Source organism: Aythya marila, assembly GCF_965140915.1.
Source record: "Aythya marila genome assembly, chromosome: 1".
Lineage (NCBI taxonomy): Eukaryota > Metazoa > Chordata > Aves > Anseriformes > Anatidae > Aythya > Aythya marila.
Genome location: NC_139042.1, coordinates 36,904,674 through 36,928,328, shown reverse-complemented (window position 1 = coordinate 36,928,328; position 23,655 = coordinate 36,904,674).

The window sequence follows — 23,655 nt, the reverse complement described above, 5'->3', positions numbered from 1 at the left end:
TGCATTTTACTGTCTATCTGATGTCAGTTGCACTTAGTGTAATGTAACACAATAGTGACATGGAATTTTTCATTTTTATTTTTTGGTAGTTTAGAAAAGGAATTAAAATAAACAGGTAATGATTACAGAAAAGTTGAACAAATGGGGAAAGAGACATTTTGCAACATATAATCTTTCAGTATTTTTAAAACCTGTATACCTATGTCAACTACAAATACTTATTCTTTCTAATATTTCAGACTATTTCTGCACCTGTTCAATGCACTATGGTGAACTGCAGAATTCAGTTTCACACATACAGTAGTTACTCTAAATTCTCTCCATTAGTGTCTGCCAGATTCATTTTGGATTTGAAGTCTCCTATTTAAATTGACACCAACTATCCAATCACAGTACCCTTTGCATTCCTGATGTGTCATATTGCATTACATTTTCTGTGTCACCACCCATCATGTTATATTGTGTCATGCAGAAAAGCCAATATGAGTTGACATTTACACAAAACGATGCGATCTCAGAGATCTAAAGCTATGTAATGCACTGAAACAGAAATGTGACACACTGCAACCAAGGTGTAAATACCCATTTCCTCCAGAGCATCAGCTATCTTAAAACAAACAAACAAACAAAAAAAACCACTTAAACTCCAGGAATATTGAAGATTTGACTTAAACTTACAAAAACAAATACAATTAAATTGATATTGAATACATTTTCCTATTATTTAGTCATCTATATATGGGCATGATTTTCACTAATATCATACCTGTTATGTTAACAGTTTTAATGCTTTAGAAAAGTAATTATACCTCACAACATGAAAGAAAGAGAATAAGTATAGTAAGTATTACTTTATTAGTTTGATGAATATAAATATACATGGGGAGCTGAAGTGGCAATAACTAGTGCTATTAATGAAACATATATGGGAACAGTAGAAAAGATCTAAGAAATTTGTTTCTCAGTGGAAGGGAATAAGCAATCCCTGCTACCTTAAATGTATCCTCTTCTTACAAGAGGAAAGAAGATCCATCTTACAATAGAGCTGATTTTGATTTTACATGTTTCATCTGGCCCTATGAATTTTAGGCTAACAATCATCAAATTAATTTTAGCAGACATGTCTAAGTGGACATGTCTAAGGACATGTCCAATGGACATGTCTAAGTTAGGAGTAATTCAAGGGTCCTGTCTTGTAAATATGAAAAGTGTTAGTGGGTTGCCAAATCCATTAGCCCAAGAGGTAAAGTCATTGCCTCCCAGTCCAAACAGTAATGAGACCAAGTAAGCGTTCTTAGTCATTCTACACATGCACATATATTTATATCTACAAATATACATACATATATACATACAAACACACACAAACCACTCACTCTTAGAGACTCACATACCCCACAGTCTTTTTAGCAGCTGGCTGGTACTCCGTTGGTCCTTCTGATAACCAATTCCATGGCTTCACCCTCAGAGACCTACACTCCTACTTGCCCTCAGGTCATTTCACCTATTGGGCCTTTTATGGGTTGATAGCTCTATGGGGCTGTGCTACTCCTATTGTGGGTCTTGTAGATGAGGGTATTATTCAGGTTACCCTGTCTGCCACTGTTCCTCTGTGCTCTTTATTTTGTCTGAAGACAATATTTTTATTACATAACCTAACTGAAGTTATAATTCAGCTAAGTGCTTAAAATAAAGCATGACAAATTAAGATATTTCAGTTTACTGTGCAAATATTGCATTTAAGTCTGTATTCTCTTGTCCTGTTACTTTTCCAGAATGATTTTTATAGTCAGAATCAACCCCTTCTTCTGGTTCAGATGAAATCATCTTTGGCCTTCTGGTGGATCTGTTAAAACCCAGAGCAGATATAATCTAGTGAAAATTGTGTAGCCACGGTCACCTTTTCTTCAAAATTTAAGGTATTTCTTTGAATACTTGCTATTTTTTTCATTAAGATGGATCTTGGTCCCTTCTCCAAAATTCATCCATTCTTAAAGCATTTAAATCTATCTGCTGTTGAGGCAGTTAACTATCCCATCATTGTGGGTGACTATCCATAATTAATCGGTTAAATCTTTGTCAGAGTAATTTAAAAATTTGATGAGTGAGGTTGATTGCAAATTCAAAGCCTTTTAAACACTTTGGCACTTGGTATTTTATGTCTCTGAATTTTTATGATACCTCAGACACAAAGCTGGCCATATTGTATTATTTCTTAATGAATTCATCATGATATGAATCTGAGTGTAGTAAGATGTATTATATTATGGTATCTCTCAAAAGAGACATCACAGCTCTGTACTCTGTTCTGGTAAAATATAATATCAGTGCTACATTTCCCTGAGTCACACCTAGGATGTGTTTAATTCATCTTTCTTTATACTGATATGCACAGGCTAAGTGATAGAGAAAGGGATTTTAAAAATGTTAGCCTTGCTCCAGAAATTGGACTCTCAATCTTTAGGGGTTTATGAAGCAAATTCCTCTTCAAGCTGAACTTTCCTTGCTGTTCAGCATTGCTGTCAGACCAAGATAAGAACTAAAATGAATAGTGATGTTGCTTTAGTATAATCGTTAATATAGCTACAAGAGTGTTTGAAATTCAAGATCTAAATTGTTCTTAAAGGTACCATTGACTGTAGACAAAACCTAAGGCAGATAGTTCCTTACCTGGGTACTTATAGAAAGTGCCTGAAGTTAGACTTGAACACATCTCCCATACAATTCAATGCATATATGCAAAAACCTATTGAGATTGTAAGAGAAATGTCAATCATCTTTGACATTGGCTTCTTTCTGTTCATTAGTTATTCTCCACATTCAGGAAGATGCTGAAGTCTCTTCCTCTATCGTTCCTTTGCATTTATTTTTTGGAAAAAAATACGCCTTTATTTTGTGAATTCCTTGCAGCCCAGCCTGCAGGAAAGTTGAAAATGCACAGAAAAGATGGTATATCCAAGAGAAGACCTGCATTTTATCTATGTGTTGGACAGTATATATGACTAAGAAATTAGACTCATGGCAGTATCTATACCTAGATAACAATAGCTATTTATGTTGGCCTCAACAAGAGAAAAAGAAAAAGAAAAGGAAAACGGAAATGGAAACGGAAATGAAAATGAAAAAAAAGAAAGAGAGAAGAGAAGAGAAGAGAAGAGAAGAGAAGAGAAGAGAAGAGAAGAGAAGAGAAGAGAAGAGAAGAGAAGAGAAGAGAAGAGAAGAGAAGAGAAGAGAAGAGAAGAGAAGAGAAGAGAAGAGAAGAGAAGAGAAGAGAAGAGAAGAGAAGAGAAGAGAAGAGAAGAGAAGAGAAGAGAAGAGAAGAGAAGAGAAGAGAAGAGAAGAGAAGAGAAGAGAAGAGAAGAGAAGATACCTTCCAGTGTCGTATGGGGTTGTTGTGACATGATTCAGCGCCTGGATATCCTTGTAGCGAGCAACCCAAACCTGAACATAGTATTTGAGGTGTGGCCTCACCAGAGCTGAGTACAGAGGGACGATCATTTCCCTAGTCCTGTTCGCCACACTATTTTTGATACAAGCCAGGATGCTGTTGTCTTTCTTGGCTACCTGAGCACACTGCTAGCTGATATTCAGCTGGCTATCAACCACTAACCCGAGGTCATTTTCTACCAGGTATCATTCCAGACACTCTTTCCAAAGCCCATAGATTCCATGGGGTTGTTTTGCCCCAAGTGCAGGACCTGTCACTTAGCCGTGTTGAACTTCAAACAGCTGGCCTCAGCCCATCAGTCCAGACTATCCAGATCCCTCTTCACAACCTTCCTACCTTCAAGCAGATCAACAGTCCCACTCACCTTGGTGTTGTCTGCAAACTTACTGGAGGTGAACTCAACCCTCTTGTCCATATCACTGAAAAAGATGTTAAAGGAACTAGCTTTGTACTGAACCCTGGGGGACACAACATATGACTAGGTGCTTCTCAGAGGGAGGAGCTCGGAGAGAAAGAACAATAAGGCCTCTACAAAGTGTATCAAGTTAGGAGATTAGAAACAATGAACAATTATGTAGACAATACTATAAGTTAATGAACAAAAAGAGAGTCATTTGTTGTTGGTGGTGGTGGTGGTGGTTTGTTTTCCTGAAGCCATAGGGAAAGACATATTTTGCTGCAACTTTATAACCTGCTAAATTTAAAAGTTCACACTAACCCTGGAGGAAGACATCTGTCTTCCTGAAACAGAGGAGGTCTGTATACATACAATATGTTTAATTTCTGTTATATCTGTATTTGAAATTGCTTTGTTTTTTAAAGATAATTTTTCTGGCTTAGGTCCTACAAAAACCTAATTAGAACTTTTAAGAAAGCCTGTTGGGGGTGAGGAGGTGGATGGATGGTGACAGGGGGTGTTCTCATATAAAAGAAAGATGACAGGAAGTATATTCCAATAATGTAGACAACTCTAGGTCCCCTCAAAGTTTTTATTTAACATATGTAAATACATATATAACATACACAAATTAATATAATTATTGATATTATATTATTCATGCAGAAAGAAACATACCTAGTTAAACTTTAGTGTGTGTGGTAGATATTTGACTTGTTATGATTACATATCCATGCCTAGGACAGGTAATAACATATGATGTCCAAGACTCCAGAAGAGAAAGAAGTCATTCAGATCACCAGATACCAGGTGAACTCACTCACATTTAAGAGTACTACTCTTTCTCTCTCTGAGTCACAGCTTCTGAGGAGTTGTCTTTTCTGCAGCATCTCTGAGGTTCTTCAAGGAATTCTACAAGAAAATGCAGGTGAATTTGTATTCTACAATGCGCTGACAAAGAATATCTTGTTTGGAGCAATATTTGTTCCTCCTTGAACATTTTCCCTTTTCTTGTTGAATCTAAGCAACAATTGCAAACAAAATCTTGTAGAAATAAATATAGAAATAAATAAAATAAAAACCCCTCCAAACCCGCCATGAAACCCAAAGAAATGTTGATTTAAATTTAGGTGGTTTCCATTTCATGGCAAATGGTGACATTATACAATGTGTTTTTATTTAACAATGCAAATCCAATTTCTGGGTAATTCTATATGAAATTGAAAATTAATTTTAATATTTTATTAAAAAATATATATATATTTTTTAAAAGTTGTATCTCATTATCTTACATTAGTAATAGAAATGCATATGAACATATCCTTGAAAAAAAATATATTTAATTGTTCAAATATCTATTACTGCATAAAACATTATTCATTAGGCAATAGTTGTTAGAACTGTTCTATTTTTAAATTCATCAAAATCTATTACTTTTTAATACTGAAAATATGAATAAAATATTCAGTGGGATTTCCTATTTAAATTATAATGAAGCTCAAAAAATGTAACATTTCAAGGAGTTTCAATAAAGACTGTATACAATATTGCATAGGTGACCAATTTCCATTTCAAAGGCCTAAGAATCACTGTGTATTACCCTATGCCAACAACCTGTTATCAACCTGTTATTTATGTAGATAAAATTCCTTGTCATCTAGATTACTTCCAGGCTTCCAGGTAAATTCTTCTGCTCTGAGGAATATGTAGAATAATTTTAATTTAATGATTTTGAGTTATTCATTTATATAGCTCACTTCATTATAACAGAAGATCTGAACTAAAAAAAAAAAAAAAAAAAAAAAAAAAAAAAGAGAGAGATCAGAAACTTAAGATTTCTCATTCCAAATGAAATCCCATAACCAATAAACCTGAAGCTTTACCTTTAAGTTTCTTCTCACCCATTCTTCTATGTCCAAGGTTCTAGTTTCCCATCCAAATGTACTTTTAAATAGCATTTTGGGTGAAAGTAATCTGTGCCCTAACTTTAGAAATATAGTGAGGCATAGAAGCTAGAATTATATTTGTGAAAGTCTCCCTTTATAGGTAATGAATACAAAGAGAACCCTCAAGAGGATGATTTATCCCAATTCAACATCACTTCATGATGACATTCTGGCAGTGATTCTTCCTGAATGGCAATAATATTTCTTTCCATGATCTCCTAAGTCCCATGCCTTCATTAGAAATTAATGTGTAAGTATGTGCCTTTGATTTTTTGAATCTCATCCTGGAAGCTACATAGGGCCTGAAAGGAGGTTAGGTGTGTCTGTGTCTGACTACTGAGCTGAATAGTAGATATGAACATGAAAAGATGTGGTTTAAATATTCTTCTGGAATATTTTATTTTTTTTTTTATAGTATGTAAAACAAACCTCATGTTCAGCATCTTTCCACAGTGATGTAAATGCCTAAAGTATAGGGCTGTAGACTCAGTTTCACTCTTTCTGAAAGAGACCTCTTAAACAAGCTCTAATAGGTTTCTGTTTCCAACAGGGATCCACTTCAGGATATAATGACTAGTCCAGGGAATAAGAAACTGCTGACTATGACAGGGTCAGGTTTCTTTCCTGGACCAGGAACACTGGGAAGCTTACCTCAATTTTCCTAAAAGCTATTGTTTTCACTAAGAAATTGGTAAAATTCTTTTTTTTTTTTTTTGCTTTTTTCCTTGTTCCAGGTCTTTTTTTTTTTTTTTCCCCATTAAAATTTGCAAAAGAGACCTATTTTGTTCCAAAGAAACATGGATAAAGCTACCATCAACCTTTATATAGTGTAAGACATAACTCATGTCCATAGAAGATTGTGAAATTTACTGTGTTTTTGTTTTGTATTAAAAAAAAATAGAGTTTTTATATTGCCTTATTATACACATTAAATATATATAGAATATACAATATATGGAGATGAGATTTTATTGAAAATCATTTGACAAAAAAGAATTACAGCTTTCCATTTTTATTCTATTTATTTAATAGGGACATTATGCCTTCATTCATTTAGCAGAAAATCTCAAAAAAGAGGAAATACAACTTGAAATTAGTTTTATTTTTATTTTATTTTTATTATTTTTAAGTGAGACAATACTGAGAAGTTAATAACAGAATAATTAGAGTTGTCAAGGTGTTAAACAACTGGAAATTTAAAAGGCATATGAAAGAATTTGTAACTATTGTGATGACTTTTTTTTTTCCTTTGTATCATGTCTTCATGATCTCAGAAGGAACATTTTTGAAATATTGCATGTCATACATCATTTAAGTAAAATTTTGCTTAAATAGACAAGTGCTAACATATGCAAGGGTTTGATAGCCATTTTTTTCTAAATTATTCATGTGGGAATTTTTAAATATGTATCACTAATGTGATCTGTAAGCATGTAATTGATGAAATCCTGCTTAAAGACCCTCAGGAAGGTGATTTAGAATGGCAATTTGTTAAAATAATGTCTGTTACCTCTGATTTTCCCATGCTCCTACCAGTTAACACAGCATGTTCATTTATCACTGAACACAGATTAACTCATGCAAACTATGACCTAACCTTTTCAAAGTTACTTCAAATTACCACCCATTAAACTGACTGTGTACTGTAGTAGAAACACCTTATTAAGTATGGGATGCTTTGATTCCTTTTCAAGTGTGAAAAGATGCTAGAGGTGACTTACATGTATAATTTCAAAATGCATTCCAAAGGTATATTTCAAGGTTTATATAAGTCCTGTGTAAAAAATAATAAATTATTTTACAATAATATTGTAATATTATAATATTTGCAATAAATATTTTACAATTTTTACAACAATCTTTTAAGTCCAGAGGAAAAAAAAAAAAAAAGAAAACAGTTTTTTTTCTCTCTCTTGCAAATAAGCATAGATTTTGAAGCAGACCTACTGTCCCTTAGACATTGTAATGTCCAAGAGATTTTTAACTACTGATTTTTACTAAATGAAAAATAAAAGTACTCTACTTTTCTACTAAATCATCTATTACTACTACAAATCTACTACTAAATCATACTTTACTTAATACTACAAAAAATATGTATGAATTACCTGCAAAGGCCACAGAACTCTAAGAAACTCTAACCTGTATAGTTTTCTATTATATGGTATTTCATATCAGAGGATAGAATATATAGTGAAATACATCTAGGATTGATCCAAAAACTTCTTATGCATACACACATCTGGGGAGGTGACTTGGATTCCCCATGGCATTTTAAATGGCACTAAACATTTTGTTCATGTTCCATTTTGCTTGAATTTTTTTCAGGCAACTAAACCATTACCTGCTTTTTTGTCCCTTCAAATCACCAGAAGGCTACAAGCAAGACTAGTTCAATCAGTTTTGCCACACCACCTGCCTATGTTTGAAAAGGAAATGGCTCTGATAACACCACCCCTCCCTCCCCCCTTTTTTTTTAATCTAATGTGTAATCATATTGCAACAGAACTGTATTTTCCTATATAACCTGTATCCATCAAATTTACAGCCCATCTTGCCTAATATAAACGATAAAAAAGAAGGTAAAATATTACATGGAGTTGTAACAAATTTGAAAAAATATAACATTACAGGGAGAAGAAGGTATGGAAGTCAATTATGAACATATTTAAAGACCCTTAACTTAATAGTGAAATTTAATTGTATTTGTGTTTGTTACCAGACACACAATAAAAAAAATGTGTGAACTAACATAAATACAAACAAAAATATTGTGAAGAACTAACAATTAACATTCTGAATCCCAAACCCCTGAAAACATAGAAGTAAGAATTCCATCCACAATTTATGGTAAAAGAACAAGCCACCCCCCAAGGAATTATGACACTTTCCTGTCTTCCTTCTTCTCCCCCCCCCACCCCCCAAGCTTTTTTTTCTCCATTATTTCATTCAAGTGAAAAACACAAGCAACAGATAAAAATTATCTATAGCTTTATTTTATTTTATTTTATTTTATTTTATTTTATTTTATTTTATTTTATTTTATTTTATTTTATTTTATTAAGTTTTTCAGGTAGATTGTCAGCAATAAAGGGCATTCTACTAGCTTCTGGAGCTGGGGGCCAGTCCATCAGTTCTACACAATCCTATTATTTTAATAATGAAGAAGTTAGACAAATCTATGCAGACAGAACTCCAAAAAGTAAGTAAATTTGCAGAAACCACGTTTCTTTACTCTTTCTCTTACATTACAAAAAGAGACAATAATCCTGAATTAACTTTAAGCATATGCTTGTATCAACAGAACTTAAAACTATGCCAAGTAATGTGGGCTTCTCAAGGAAGAACATGAAAGAAAGAATGGTTTGATAAGATCCAACTTTTATTTATAAAGAATTCAACTTGAGCTCTGGTTTCATCATGAATGTAAAAAATTGTTTTCATAAACATTCATTTTCTATCTGCAGATCCTGAAAGGATGCAAAACCTATTTGCACATCCTGAAAGGAATGTCTTCCATAAATTTGTCCAATGTTGGATAAATTAAAAAATAATATTTTCTAATTGTTTAATTGTATTTTATAATATACATTCATTTTGTTGGATTTTTTTCCTATTATTTTGTTTCTGTTCCTGTTGCTGTAGTGAATAACAAGATCACAAATGTACCTGTCTTTCTTCCTACACCAAATTAATTGTGTTTGTTTATGTATCACCATTGTTTATTTCTATAGGTTTATAAAATTCAAACTCTGTTCCTCATGAAGGATATATTACAGATGGAAAATATTTGGGGATAATTACTTGTCTATTATATGTACTCATTAACTGAGCATAAATGTAGTATTGTGAATGTTTCTGATGTTGAAGATGGTTCTTGTGGCATATCCAATGTAATTTAAAAATAAGAGACTGTCTCCACTTTGCTATGAAACGTATTTGCCAATTACAGTCTGACATTTATCTATTCAATGAATTGATTCATCTTGACTGTGAAATAGATAATTATGTAGGAGTAAATCAAAATTTAAATAATGCAAAGAAATGTGCCATCATGAATAGAAGGTTCCTATCAATCCCATTACCTCTCAGTTACATGAAACCACTGGAGCTTTAAGAATGTAATGATTCTCACATAGCCTGATTGTGCATTGCTAGTACTAATAGGATAATAGATCCTGATGAAATTATAGTTTTTCAGATGCCAACACCATAATTTGTGCCAGGCAAATATATTGTTGGAAACTGCAAAGAAACAAATTATAAGCTTATTTTTGATGTAGCTGTTTGCTGCTAAAAGTATTGAATACAAAAGCTAAAACACATTATAAAGAAGCCTTAAAGAATATTGTCTTGTTCATATGTTTATGACAACATTATTTCTATATATATCTCTATATAGCTACATATCTCTATCTCTATCTATCTATCTATCTATCTATCTATCTATATCTTTTTTTCTTTTCTTTAATTTACTTAGCTCCAGGCTAGAAGAAAGATGAGTCTACCAAATCAGAGAAGTTGACAGATTATCCTGATAAAATGTCATCGTTATCAAGTCTCAGCTGATTGTTGCACCAATAGACAGTAGGTACACCCTGGAGGTATGTATTATGGTGTCCTTGATATAGCTATGTATCATGGATAAGAATAGTCTGTCTAACTGTCACATAGTTTTACTCCAGTGCGTGCTTAACCTGTGCCAGTGAAATGTGGCCATTTAGGACATTATTCTGGGTTCCTTATATTATTTAGATTAAAATGTGATTATCAGTGTAATTTTCTTTAGAAACATGGTAACATGAATGAGTAGAAGCCCTTTTCTGAACTACAAACAACATTCTCCTTTATTAGGTCCAAAGGTAGTGAATGAATAATTGTGTTCACTAATATTTCCAATCACACTGTGATGCTATATCAATTACATGCAGTAACTGTGTTTGCTAATATAAATGGGAAAACAAAGCAAAACAAAACAAAACAAAAAAGTCCTGTTGGCACTGTATGAGCAACAGAATGCAGTAATATGGCCATAATAATATTGAACTTGAAAATACATTGGGAAATTGTTCAATATATTAGATTATGAAAAAGGAAAAAGAGAGAGAAAAAAAAGTATCCAAAAAACCTGCAAGACAACAAACAAGGGAATTATAATTTTCAATTAGACATTGTTATAAGTTTAATATGCCTCAATTTTCAGTGCAAAGATTCTGTTGGCTCACTATACTTGGTGAAACTTTTAGAAACTTTTTGAAAAAAAAAAAAAAAAAGGCAAATCAGATACAGAAAATATTTTTCTCAGACATTAAATCTGAGATTTGCTGGATTATTTTAAATGATTTTTAGTACTGATCTTACACATACAAAGCAAACAAACAAACAAAAAATACATAGAATTACAACATTTAAAGAAGTTTCTGTATGGTTTAAAATAACTGAATTTAGATACATTTTCATTACAGCAAGGCTGTTTTGATAATTACTCATAGAAAATTAATTGTTAGAAAATGTTGATTACACATAGAAAAAAAAATATACATATATTTATATATATTATATATATATGGGTAACAATATTTTTGGTTGTTGTTCTTTCACAAGAGCTAAAATACATTTTACCATAGGTCTATTATTCTCCAGTATCTATTATATAGCAATTATTCTCCAGTATCTATTATATAGCAATTCCTGATTTCAGTATTCTGTAGTAAAGTATCTTATATAAAGTATACTAAAAGCACTAAATTAGGAAAAAGGAATTCCACTTTTATTTCCTATGCTATTTTAATCTATGAGGTATTAATCCAGGAAGGGTGGTGGCCCAAAATCTGAGTAGGAAATATGTCAGAATTGCTACATTAACTAATTGGCTTTTTCTGTCAATTTTGTCTCAAATGCTTTATTTTTCAGTTATTCAAAAATATTTGTCAACACTCCATAATGCCATTATTAAGAAATAATGGAATGGAATGGAATGGAATGGAATGGAATGGAATGGAATGGAATGGAATGGAATGGAATGGAATGGAATGGAATGGGATAGAACAGAATACTTTAGTTGGAAAGGATCTTCATTAATTATCTAGACCAAATGTCTAACAAATTCAGGGCTAACCAAAAGCTAAAGCATATTATTGAGGGCATTATCCAAATGCTTCCTGGTAAACACTTTCCAGAATCTGACTACTGTTATAGTAATGAAATTTTACCTGATGTCAAGTCTGAACCTCCACTGGTGTAGATTTCTACCATTCCTACATGTCCCATCCTTGGTTACTAGGGATAAGAAACCAGCACCTCTCTCCCCACATTCCTTCCTCAAGAAGTTGTAGAGAGCAGTGAAGTTACCTCCTAGCCTTCTTCTCTCTAAAATAAACAGCCCAAGTGTCCTCAGTCTCTTCTCATATGACATGCCTTCCAGCCCTTTTACCAGCTTTGTGGCCCTCCTCTGACCCATTCTATCTTAGTATCTTAGCATGCTTTTTAGATTGTGGAACCCAGAACAGCACACAATATTCAAGGTGAAGTGGCACCAATGGGGGAGAATCATCTCTTTAGACTGTGTGGCTATGCTGTATTTAATGCACCCCAAAATGCACTTGGCCCTCTCGGCTTCCAGGGCACACTGATGACTCATGTTGAGCCTGCTGTGGACCAGCACCCCCAGATCCATTTCAACAGAGATGCCCTCTAGCCACTTGCCAACCATTCTGTACCTGTATCCGACATTATTTAGTCCCAGTTGCAGAACTTAATATTTTCCATTGTAGAACTTCATGCTGATTGCTCAATGCTCCTATCTATCTAGATCCCTGTGTAAGACCTCTCATTTCTTCAGAGAGGCAACAGCACCTCCCAGTTTATTATCACCAGCAAACTTGTTAAGGATGCATACAACTTCTTCACCCAGATAATTAATAAAAGTGGTAATCAGGACTGGCCCTAGAATTGAGCTCTGGGGAGCACTGCTAGTGACTGGCCACCAGCCAGATGTGGCCCCATTCCCTACCACCCTTTGAGCTCTGCCATTGAGCCAGATCATCACCCGACATAGTGTGAACTTGTTTATCCTGGAGTTGGACAATTTATCCAGAAGGATGCTGTGAGGGACTTTACCATAGGTTTCACTAAAATCTGGAGAAATTACATTCACTGCCTTCCCTTCATCCACCAGTTGGGTGATCTTATCACAGAAAGAGAACATATTGTTAAGGCAGCATTTTCCCTTCATCCTTAATGAATAAGACATTCAACAGTGCAAAATACTGAAATTTGAAGAGACTAACTGTTTTATGGGGTATACCTTAGATTAGCAGTGGCTTTTTTGTTGTTCTTGTTGTTGTTATGTTTTGTTTTAGTTTAATTGACCTCTTTGATTATTTATTTATTTGTTATGTCTTTAAATGTTTAAGCAACGTAATATAAACTGAAAACCTTGATTCAGTCACTATAGTCTTCCCAGATTCCTTTGTTTTAAAGTTGTTACTGCTTTCTGAATCTGATATCTAGTATCATTTTGGGAATTGGGAATTTTCTGCATTTCATATAGATTTATATATTTTTAATCTATTTATTTATGTATTGCTGTGAAGCACTTACATAGATTCTTAGGTTCATCTGCAGAGTGTAAACACTGAAATTTTAAAGTTTCTTATGTATATAAGAAGCGTATAAGGTGTATATATATGAAGGGCTCCGTTCAACTGCCTTAAATTCTGGTGCTCATCTGAAACCCATTTCAGTTTCAAATGAAACTGTATCAAAAGGATTTAAAGGATTTCACTGGCAATCAGTTTCATGTCTGAAACATTTTTTTGTAGCTCCTGTGTCATATCTGCTACACCTGTTCATCTATCTGAACTGCTGTGAGAGAGTTAGGGCAACTGAGTCAAACCCTAACCTGTAGACTTCATGGGCTGAACTGATTTCCAGCTTAAATATTTCATTTCCTTAACAGCTAGAGAGACAATATCATGATGTACAAATGAAATACATTAAGCCTTCACTGAAGGTGCATCTAGTAAATCAAGATTTCTCAGTAATTTGTGCTATTAAATCCTGCTGTTATTTTATACTTTACTAAATTTTATTTGTTTCCAAACTGAGAGTAATTAGAAGCTTAATATTACAGGGAAGTAGCAAATATCAGTAATAACTGATTTTTAAATGTAATCACTAACAAAGAAAAGGTTAGTTAATTAAAGAAATAGACATAATTAATATACTGTATAATAGCAGACATAATATTGCTGTTTTTTAATTTTAAAAAACTTCAGGAAGAAAAAGTAAAAACATTACTGAAGCAAAAATGTTGCATAACAACAAGAATATAGACCAAACATTAGTCATGTGATGGGATTTAAATGAGTCATCCAGCCTAAAAGACTAGATCTTTGGAAGTGTTGACTCTACTTCTTTTAAGCTTTTAAGCTGAGGTGTTTGGGGGGTAGTTTTTTTGTTTTTTGTTTGTTTGTTTGTTTGTTTGTTTTTCCGGGGGGTGTGTTTGTTTGTTTGTTTGTTTTGTTTTTCATTAACTTGAATGGAAGTCATGCTCAACTGGAAGGTTGCAGAAGTAGGCCACTTATTGTGTTATTCTTTATCCAGATATTATACAAAACAGGTTTATGAATAGGTCATATGAGCTGGTGCGGGTTTGTTTTTCAGCAATGTAATGATTTATTGTTTTACGATAAATAGTTGCTTTAAAATTCTGTGGTTTGCAAGGAACGTTTAACTAGTAGAGAATGGGTAAAATAATTTCTACCGTATACTTAACATTTTACTCAGCTTTGATAAAAACACTTGAAAGTTATTTAGAACTTCTGCCTGAAGATAAATAAGACAGAAAGAGTATAGCCAGTGCTAACAAATTTGGTCTCTGCAGCTAAATTTTTTTTTCTTATATTTTCTTCTTGCTGTGACACGGATGTCCCCTCCTCATCTCCCTGACAAAATAAAATGCCACCACCACCAAAAGAACAGTAGAAACAGATAGTTTGAGGTACAGATCCTTAGGCCAGAATTATAATGACTGTCGTTACCCCAATGACTTTTCCACTAGAGTCAGCTTGTGCCCTTTTCATTTGCAATGGATTTTTCTATTTTAGAAATATAACAACAAAGGGAAGAATCAGCCTGTGATAGCAATGCATTTCAAAGTTAGATATGCTTGTTAATGTTGCATCTCATAGATACCCTCTTTTACCAAACTGAAACATTTTTTGCATATTTGTAAAATTTGCTGATTATCACAGTTGTTTAACATAAAAAGTGGTTATTAGGTTATTATATCTAATTGGAGTGAATTGTGTTGAAGAGACTGGTATGTGAATTTATAATCTCTAAGATACTCATTATTGTGTGTCCGTGAGAAGGACCCTCAGGCTTACATTTGAAAGGATTTTTCTCTGACTACACTGACGGTTTCAAAAATGCTCAGTGTATTAAATCCTGGACACGATGCGTTATAGATGGCAGAGGTGTCGTTCATATTTTGGTTATTGAAGGTAATATTTATAATAGAGGCAAAAAAAAATCTTTTTAAATATCTAGATATTATATATATATATATGTATATGAGTATACATATATGAGTATATATATACAGTGAGGTTCCTCAGGTATCTGCTTCCCGAGTGACAGATTGACAGTGATAGCAAACAAATCTAATGGTATTGGTCACAAAATAGGGTTTCATGGAATGAAACCACGTGGTGGGAGGTGCATAGAACAAAACCATGGGTGGGAGGTGTTTGTGGGGAGCTTCTGCTGTCTTATAATCAGGGCATGTTCACCAAATTAGAATGCCACAGTTCGTCTATTTCTCTGTTTATTTACTCCTCGTATTTCAGATAAAAACTCTTTATGACAGACTGTCTGATATGAAAAGTCACAATGCAGAAGAGTTGACTGCTGCTCTGAAAGAGCTGGATATGTGGGAAATGGAGGGCAGGAATTGGCTGTATGTTTTGTTCTCAGTGCTTCAGTTTGGAAACTCTGTCCAGTGTGTGAGTAGAGATATTATAGCTTACCTTTCTAGAAAGTGTGTGTTTAGTTTCATTCTACATTGATCTGAAAATACAGAGAAATATTCTTAGCTGGCTTAATTTGTCATAACTAACTCAAATGACTGGTTTATACTTTCTGAGTGTAAATCTCATAGAATACTTTCATAAGCACTGACTTTATAGTATTTCAAAGGCAAAGAAATTTAAAAATTTTAAGCACACAAGATTTAATTTCTTCACTCAATTTCTCAGCTTTCCAGGTGGAAAGTGTTATGACTGTGCTTTTTGTTTTGCTTTGTTTTGTTGTTTTTAAGGTAAAAGTGTTTAGTAATGTAATAATACAGATTCGAAAAACCTGAAGAGAGAAGTAAGTCTCATTTGCAGATCTCTTTCACAGAATTCTCAGTATCTAGCATACCACATAGAAGATACACCAATGGATAAGAAAAGAAAAAGCAGGACTTTCTACAGATTACCTAAATAGCAATGCGGGCTTGTCGTTCACAGTCCCAGAGATCTGATTTAGGATCATCCTCAGTTCCCACTGGCCTGAATCAATGGTTCTTAAAATCTCAAAAGATTGTGCTTATTATTTCCAATAGTACAGTGAGGTAAAAGAAAATGCATGTAAGAATTTGTAGTCTTCCTGGACAACAAAAAACATGTTCCAGAAAATGTATTAGTTAAGGAACATTAAATCTGCAACACTTGAAAAACTAGAAGCCAAGAATTCTATTTGAAATGTCATAATATCATGCATATTGAATATCCAAGTGTTATACTTTCCTTTCTAAAGGCACAACTCCAACTGTGCTCGCCTAATACAGTATGAATACTATCTCCACGGTGCATGCTCATACAGACAGAAAAATAAGATTCATGATATGCTACAAGGTATTTGGTATGGAGTGAGCTTTCAAATGTAAAACAAAACAAAATAAAGTAAAAGCAGAAAATGAAAGAATTTGGGAGAAAGAAGAGAAGAGAAGAGAAGAGAAGAGAAGAGAAGAGAAGAGAAGAGAAGAGAAGAGAAGAGAAGAGAAGAGAAGAGAAGAGAAGAGAAGAGAAGAGAAGAGAAGAGAAGAGAAGAGAAGAGAAGAGAAGAGAAGAGAAGAGAAGAGAAGAGAAGAGAAGAGAAGAGAAGAGAAGAGAAGAGAAGAGAAGAGAAAGAGGAATTTCTTTTTGAACACATTTACTTGGAAAAAAATATATCTATATGTATATTGTAGGAGTGGGACTGCTGTTTTTGCTAGAAGTGTTTAGAATGTTAATACAAAACAAACATAGTTGTAAATATGTAATAACTGTAGATAATAAAGGTGAAATTCAAGACTGCTACACCAAAGTAATAATCACCTTGTCTTTCTTATTTTAGCATGAACTGTCTTAACCTCTGTTAGTCAACTAACATGTTTATGAGTAGAAAAGAAGTAAACCTGATGTCATACAGGCTGCCTGGGGAGGTTGTGGAGTCTTCTTCTCTGGAGATGTTTAAGGACCGTCTGGATGCCTACTTGGGCAGCCTGCTCTAAGGAACCTGTTTATATACCTCCTGTCTGCCATCATGGATTGTAATACATGCATCTTTCCCAACTAGTGTCTATTCCATTGCTGTCCCACCACTGTTTTTTCCTGTCCTTCCCAAACCATACTGATGTAGCCAGAAGTCTGGGAACATGCTTTGTGTTTGAAGGCTGTAGGAAAAAATGGTGTTGATCTTTCTTTTTCTTTTTTCTTATTGCCCATCACTAATTTATACTGGCCATTGCCAACACACCTACATTTCCTCTAAATTTATTTTTGTGACTAACACACTTGTATCCTTTCTTGTTGTCTCTGTTTCCAATTAGTTTTAGCTCCAGTGAGGATTTGGTATTACCGATTTTGTCCCTAAATACTAGGACAACATTTTTATTCTCCTCCTTTGTTTCCTCTATGTTTTCACAGAATCACAGAATTGAAGGGGTTGGAAGGGACCTCCAAAAGTCTTCGGGTCCAACCCCCCTGCCAAAGCAGGTTCCTTAGAGCAGGCTGCCCAGGTAGGCATCCAGATGGGCCTTACACATCTCCCGAGAAGGAGACTCCACAACCTCCCTGGGTCGCCTGTTCCAGTGCTCTGTCACCCTCACAGTGAAGAATTTCTTTCACTTATTGGTGCGGAACTTCCTGTGCCCTGTTCTGTGGCCATTACCCCTTGTCCTGTCCCCACAAAACACTGAAAACAGTTTGGCCAAATCCCTCTGTCTCCCACACCTCAGGTATTTATACACATTGATGAGATCCCCTCTCAGTCTTCTTGTCTCCAGGCTGAACAGAACCAGGTCTCTCAGCCTTTCCTCATAAGGAAGATGCTCCAGGCCCCGTATTATCTTTGTGGCCCTCTGCTGGACTCTTTACAGGAGATCCCTGACTTTCTTGTACCAGGGAGCCCAGAACTGGACACAGTACTCCAGGTGAGGCCTGACCAGGGCAGAGTAGAGGGGAAAGATCACTTCCCTTCACCTGCTGGCCATGCTCCTTTTAATGCACACCAGGATCCCATTGGTTCTCTTGGCAACAAAGGCACACTGATGGATCATGGTCAACCTGTAATCCATCAGGACCCCCAGGTCCTTCTCCTCAAAGCTCCTCTCCAGCAGGTCATCCCCCAGCCTGTACTGATACAACCAGTTGTTCTTTCCCAGGTGCAAGACTCTACACTTGCTCTTATTAAACCTCATTTGGTTTCTTCCTGCCCATCTCTCCAGCCTGTCCAGGTCTCGCTGAATGGCGGAATAGCCTTCTGGCCTGTCAGCCCTCATCAAGGTTGTTGATGAAGATGTTGAACAAGACTGGACCTAGCACCAAACCCTGGGGAACACCGCTAGTCACAGGTCCCCAGACAGACTCTGAGCCACGCATCACCACCCTCTGAGCTTGTCCTCTCAGCCAGTTCTCAACCCACCTTACTGTCCACTCCTCTATCCCACACTTTATCAGCTTTGCTAGCAGGATGTCGTGGGAGACAGTATCAAAAGCCTTGCTAAAGTCAAGGTAGATGACATCCACTGCTCTCTCCGCATCTACCCAGCTGGTGATGCCATCATAGAAGGCAACGAGATTCGTCGAGCACAACTTCCCCTTGGTGAATCCATGCTGACTACTCCTCATAACCTTCTTCTCTTCCAATTGCTTGGAGATGGCATCCAGGACAAGCTGTTCCAACACTTTTCCAGAGACAGAGGTGAGACTGTCTGGCCTGTAGTTTCCCGGATCCTCCTTCTTGCCCTTCTTGAAGACCAGAGTGACATTGACTATCCTCCTGTCTTCAGGCACCTATCCTGTTCTCCATGACCTTTCAAAGATGATAGAGAGTGGTTCAGTGATCACTTCTGCCAACTCCCTTAGCACACATGGATGCATCTCATTGGGACCCATGGATTTGTGTGCGTTGAGCCCACTCAGATGCTCCCGAACCACTCCCTCATCAACCAGGGGAAAGATCTCCACTTCCCAAACTCTTTCTCCTCCCTCCAGGGTCCAGGAGTCCCAGGTGGGAGTCCTTGAAGTAAAGACCAAAACAAAGAAATCATTCAGTATCTCCACCTTCTGAGCATCTCCTGTTACCAGTACACCCCCCTCGTTCAGCAATGTCTGTAACATTACAGATCCACTACACAAAAACATCAAAATTCCCTAGATAACAGGCGTTTTGGTCAATTTCCTTCACAGGACAGAGACCCCAGTGACAGACACTTAATGCTTCATCTCTGTATTTTTCACTGTGGAGACATGAGGTACACATCTCAGCATCTTCTAATAGAAACTATAGTTTCAGTCGTGGAGGCTGTGGTTAGTCTTGAACTCAAGTCTCGTCCCTAATGGGTAAGAGCTATTAACTCAAGGCCAATTCAAAGAATTAGATATTACCAATAACATTTATATTTTAATTTTAAATCAATGTACCCACATTAGGTGACCAGAGTAATTGCTTAGAATTGCTTAAAACTCTTTTTTTTTTCTTTTTCTTTCTCTCCAAAATACTTATCTTGTTGTATCACTATACATCCAAAATGCAGACCTCCACCCTTTAAGTTCACAGAGTGCTTGATAGCAGTAATAGATTACCATTGCTTTTGTGGTGGCTATAGGTTTTAAAATTAATTGATTACAGCAGACAGAGACATCCCATACGCTCTCTTAATTACCTTATTTCTTTTTAAATATTCCCTCTTTTTTGATGTCATGAGAGCAGCAGGGGAGACTAGAGATGAAGGCGTGGTTCCAGACAAGGCATCTGTTTTATGAAAAGCACCGATTGGTAAAAAATAGAGTTGCTCTATTTCCAGCACCAGAGAGAATTTGAATTCATATTTTAGTGTATTACTATATTACCACTTTATTTGATTGTATGCATGTCTGGCAAGATAGCATTTGATCTTTAGCAAGTCATTTTAGCCCTTCAAAGGAAAATAGAGAACAAGAATAGATAGGCATTTAAAGATGAATAGAAAGTTCAACAATTTTCCATTTACAGAACATCAATGTTCATTTGTGATTAGATTCTCAGAATACGATTATTTCCAGTGACATTAGGATTCAAAAATCTATATATCCATAAGCACATATGTGTATGTTTGGCAGAACAGAGGACATAGATACATGCACTTTTGCATACACACAGACTAGTTGAAGGTGTCCTTGCCCATAGCAATGGTGGGGTAAAATTAGGTGATCTTTAAGGTCCCTTCAAACACAAGCCATTCCATGATTTTATGATTCTATGACATGAAAAAAAAGAGTACCAGTCAAAAAAATGCAGACCTAGAGTAAACAATTGCCTGTAAATTATTTTTATTTAGTTTATAGGAATGAAATGTGCATTATTAATCAACATTTCCCTGGAGGGAACATAATCACAATCTGATTAAAAAAAAAATCTATTTATTAAGAAATAAAAAAAAATGTTAAATGGCAGCCTTGAGTAGGAAGTCATGACTGCCGGTACTACACTGTCACTCACCTTGTGAATTAATTTGCCATAAGCATTAGAAATATCATCTTTCATGTGAGAACCAAAAAAATTAGATTTGTATCTAGAGGACAAAAAAGGAACTAGAGAGTTATCCAGAAGCTTTTCTATATTTGTAATCATGTTATTTGGCGACTGAATACCTTGGGATTCTAATTCATTTTTTTAAATGATGGACATATGTCTATTAAGTTTATACACCCAGTGAAACTTTTCAAAATGCTAATTGGTGTAAAAGCAATAAAACGAGAAGAGAGAGGATTTTCTGTAAGATAAAGGAAGTATTTAACTATGGAGAGTTGGACAGCTATAAAGATGTATTGTTTACACGGAGAAAGAGAGAATATGCTGTCTTTAGATAGAAAAAGGTTATTTTCATTTAGTTTGTTTGGTTGTTTAGTTGTTTGTTTGTTTGGTTGGTTCTGACTCTTTTATTTTGATATTCCAATAATCTTCATTTCTTATATTTAAACAAAGTGAACATATGTCAAAATGAGACGTACTTAATTCTGAAACTCAGATATTGACTTCATGTTTGATGTAGCCATGAATCTATTTTTATAAAAGATAAAAAGCTTCTGCTAATTCACACATTTGTTTAGTATTCATTATATTGCTGGCTTTTTCCTCAGTTTCAGGAACTCATACACACACACACACACACACACATATATAAGCTTAAAATGGAACAGGATTGTTCCAGTAATCAATAAATCATTAGAACAAGACAATTTATTTTATTTTTAAGACAGACAGACAGACAGAAAAGAAGAAGGAAGGAAGGAAGGAAGGAAGGAAGGAAGGAAGGAAGGAAGGAAGGAAGGAAGGAAGGAAGGAAGGAAGGAAGGAAGGAAGGAAGGAAGGAAGGAAGGAAAGAGAGAGAGAAAGAGAGAAAGAAATTTATCTGACCCCTGTCAAATATTCTACCAGGTCTCTTTGCTAAGAGAAAAACAAGAACAAAATTAAAGGACTTATTTAAACACACAAAAGGTAGTTTTTATAGTCGGGATGAGAATGCAATCTGTTGCTCTGGTATATAATATATAAATCCATAAATTTTTAACAAACATGGCTAGGCAGGAGGGAAAAATATGAATTTTACAGATAACTGTCTGAAAACTTATTTTTGTAGTATGGTCTGTCTTAGCTTCTTGGCTTTTAAAGGTTTCTCTTGCAATCTTCTTTAAGTCTACCATGGCAACTGAACTACAAAATATTGCACATATTTATTTAAGATGGCTTTATTCCTGCAGTGGGTCAATGATTTGCACTTTTTTACTGTGAAATATCTTTTGTTTGTTTGTTTTTTTGTTTGTTTTTGTTTTTTGTTTTGTTTTGTTTTGTTTTTCTCTACAGATTTGTATGTATTTGAGGATGTTTCATTAATCTGGATGCACCATCAAAATAATTAAAATAAAAATCATTTTGCTCTAAATAAATGCTTATATTCTTATACAGTGGTGATCTAGATTGGAGATCCAGGAAAGAATACAGCTCCAGATTAAGGTATGCAAATTTGCTGCCTAGTTCTGCAAACAAAAAACAAACAAACAAACAAACAAACAGACAAATAGACAAACAAAACCAGCAAAAAAAAAATAAAAGCAAAAAAAAAAAAACAGTTCGGTTTCCTATGTGTGTGCTATGTGTCTAAACTCCCATTACAGTCAATGAAGAACTATGTTTGCAGTCAATAGAGCTTATCTTTTTTGAAATTTGGCATATATGATCAGAACCAGTTTGTGGTTCTAGTGGAAGGAGTCCCTGCCCATGCCAGGGGCGTTGAAATTAGATGATCTTTATGGCCACATCCAATGCAAACCATTCTATGATTATTTTACATGAGACAAAAAAAAAAAAAAAAAAAAAAAAAAAAGCAGGTAAACAAGCAAAAGCAACGCCTGATCCTCAGAACTAAGTTCTGTGATAGAATATGATCCAATTTTTTTCTTCAGAAAGATCACAGTTTGAATTCTAAATTGTAAGTAGAATTATAGAATCACAGGAGAGCTGAGGTTGGAATGCTCCTGGTGAAACAGAGGAGATAGAATATGTTGCTCAGTACTGTGTAGTTGGGTATTGAATATCTCCAAGGATGGAGACACCATCCTCTCTTCCAGTGGTTGACCCCTCTCACTGTAAAAATTCTTTTATAATATGATGTGGTGTGATATGATGGTGGCTTTTTGTTTATGTTTTGTTTTGGTAGGAATTAGGGTTCAGAACAGAACATTGCAGAACAGAATGGTTATAATGTGGATTGCTACTCCTTCAGCTATGACAGACTTTTATGAAGGCTCTTGAAGCATATTGAGTATATCCTTAGAGTCAGGTAAGACATTCAGGATTTATGCCATTGTTATGACATTGTTATGGTTTGGAATCAGTCTTTATAAGCATCTTAATAACTGAATTGGATCAGTGATTATTCCTACTTTTGAGTTTTGGAAGTGCTTATTCCCATAAAATTAACTCTTACCTCTCAAAATACATGGGTATATTCAAACTGCCCTGCTGCTAACAAAACTGTTTTGGGGGAAAGTGTTAGTTGGCCTTAGCAAAAAAAAGTGCCAGATAAGCATTGAACAATTTCAGAATGGATGCTAGTGCTGAGCCCTGTACCCTTGTCCTATTTAGTTTACTATTATAAATGTAAACAACAGAGCTTAGACAGAAGCTAGGATTCTTATTTCTTAAGCAATACAATTATGTATATTTAAAGATCTTATTACATGGATTTTATAGTATAAATAAAAACTACTTAGGGAGTAAAGGTAAGTATTTTTCAGACTGTAAATTTGAACTCTGTATTTCAATTCTAGCTATTTTTTTATTTTATTTTT